This window comes from Mycetomoellerius zeteki, unplaced genomic scaffold, assembly GCF_001594055.1.
Source record: "Mycetomoellerius zeteki isolate Tzet28-1 unplaced genomic scaffold, Tzet1.0 scaffold111, whole genome shotgun sequence".
NCBI classification, from domain to species: Eukaryota; Metazoa; Arthropoda; class Insecta; order Hymenoptera; family Formicidae; genus Mycetomoellerius; species Mycetomoellerius zeteki.
In genome coordinates this window covers 390,514-393,304 of record NW_017256029.1, presented here as the reverse complement: position 1 = coordinate 393,304, position 2,791 = coordinate 390,514, and positions in this window count along the sequence as shown.

The following is a 2,791-nucleotide window of genomic DNA, read 5'->3' as shown; positions in this document are numbered from 1 at the left end:
GTTTAATTTAAAACATAAAGACAATTAAAATAATCATGATTATAACATTTTATTTTATATTTACAGAGTCTTTTATTATTTATTATTTTTATATACGCGGTCGAAATGGAGCGTTATAATCATGATTATTTTAATTATAATATCTTTATTAAATGTTCTTTATTACATAACTGGCTCTTAGCCCTTCAATTATTCTATTTTGTTTTATACACTTACAGAGTCTTATTATTATTTATTAAATTAAAAAATTCGCAATGGTTTAACAAGTGTAGAATGAAATAAAAAACAATATTGCTTTTGCTGTTATTAACAAAACGTCTAGACCACAACCACAATGCTTTCATCAAGCAGGAAATATATCATAAAATTATTAAAACATATGAGCTTTATTCTATATTAAGAAAAAGTGAGAACAAACCTATTAATAGAAGAAAACGAAAATATTGGGTCAGTCGAATATTTACTATTGAACGATGGTTAGCACAAGGAGCAAGCAATAATCTCGTTAATGAACTGGAGCAACAAGATCGTGAATTCGTGAATCGTGAAAGATATTCACTGTCTTCTTTTTTATTTCAGATAGAGCTTCTTCTTTGAGTTTAAATGACTCAGGTTCTCGTTGACGAGGTAAACGCAGCTAGTCGTATAAGGCACAATCGAAACCGGCAATGCTTTCCAAAAAAACGATGCAACAATTTTCGACGCAATCTTGCGATTCTACGCATATCACATCTCGAGGGCTGCCATATGACACTACTTCTTTAGACCAAGCGATTTTACTTAAATTCGGCGCGTATTACGCTACAATAATGGATTCAGCGGAACGGCGGCGTATCGAAAATAGCGGAACGTCCACGATTGGTCAGATTTTCGATACGCGCGATCCGCGATACGCGCGATACGCTCCATGGGACTGCACCCTTACACTCGTCAGGTCTGGCTTGCACTAGTTCGGTTCAGTTCAGTTCTAGTGCAGTCCCAGTGCAGGAACAGAAAACAAACCTTATGTCTATGTCAGTCATGTGATAACTTTTTTCAAAAAGCAAGTAGTGACGTCATTAATTTAAGTATGAATTATCATCTCATTCCAGACTTAGAGTAAAATCACATGGTGCGGAAAAAGACTGCGGAATAGAGAATGCGTCCGAATAGCGCTAAATAGCGTTGATTGGTTGCTTCAATGACGCATTCTCTATTCCGCAGTCTTTTTTCGCACCGTGTGATTTCACCCTAAGTCTGAAATGAGATGATAGTTCATACTTGTTTTTGTTTGCTTCAAACAAAATGACAAATGCGATTGGTCAATTCCGATGGACTAACTGGCCAGTTAAGTTAACTGAGCTTGATGACAGTGGCCCTTAAATCAATAACGTATGATTTCATCCTTATAGCGTTTTTGACCCGGCCGGGTTTGCACCAACCTGGATTGGATTAATGGAGTTTTGTGCTCTCCTATTGGTAGAGCGTGTAACGTCAACCAATAGGAAAGATTAATCCAACCCAGGTTGGTGCAAACCCGATCGGGCCGAAAACGCTATTAGTGTTGGGTGCTAATTCATTTGTGCACTTTTGTCGTACGACAAATTTTTCAAGCCTGTGATTTGCTATGGAATAGAGAGATTCGAAGACCTCTCTATTCTGTACACATTTATCGTACGACAAAATAAAATAGCACCCTTTGGGCGGTATTCATAGTCAGTTCTTATATTCAAGATCGTCTTAAGCTCTGTCTTGAGGTGTCACGAACCAATCAGAGGGCCGCATTGGCATCTTAAGACATTACTTAAGACGGTGTTTAAGTAAGAATCGACTAAAAATACCGGCCTTTTATGTGTGTAAATGGAAAGCGACTATAATTTAATTGGTCAATATCTAGTGAATTTTTTTATTTTTGTAATTTTCACTTTATTTCCAAGATATACAATCGATTCTCTGCTTGGTTATAATCAAATTGGCTACTGCACATCCCTCAAGTTGTTTATCTATCTTCTTCCACCATGAACAAACCGAACAAACCTATGGCAGAATAATTTCGTCATGGAACAAATCTATAAACTCCAATAAACTCAACGTATGCGCACTGTGCAGTTCGTTACGTTATATTGGCTGCGTTCAGTAGAACGTTTTGCAACTGTTGGAAGTTTCCTTCGCGTTAATTGGATCATACTTTTAGATCTAGAAGAATGGTCCTATCTCGGCAGACAATCATAAAACGGTTGCAAAACTGTTGAGTCTGCTGAACGCAGCCATTGGGTGCATTCAATACTACACCGCTCACTGAGGGTGCCGTCACATGCGGTGTAACCTGCGTAAGCGTAATCCCTGCGTATTCTAGTAATTTACTAGAAGACGTTATTTTTTATTTACTAGAATACGCCATTCTGAAAGCCGGCATTCACATTAGGCGTATTTCGCGGAAGATTAGAGAAATGCGGAACTAATGCAACCAATTGCTGATTAGAATTTCTGTTGTACACTCAACAGAAACGCTAAACGAATTTACGATTGGTTTTCGTAACCTACGCAACTCGAAAAGTACGCCTCATGGGGAACCGGTACTTTCTATCGCGTACATACAATACGCGTTTGTACAAATTTAGAAGAAGATAGTCTCATTTATAACTGTTAACTTATGCCGGTACCGGTAAAGTTCAACCATAGGATTTCAATGCTTTCGTTCATACTAACTTGCCGTATTAGTATGAACGAAAGCATTGAAATCCTATGGTTGAACTTTGCCGGTACCGGCATAAGTTAACGGTTACGGCCATTATAAATCAGACTATCTTCT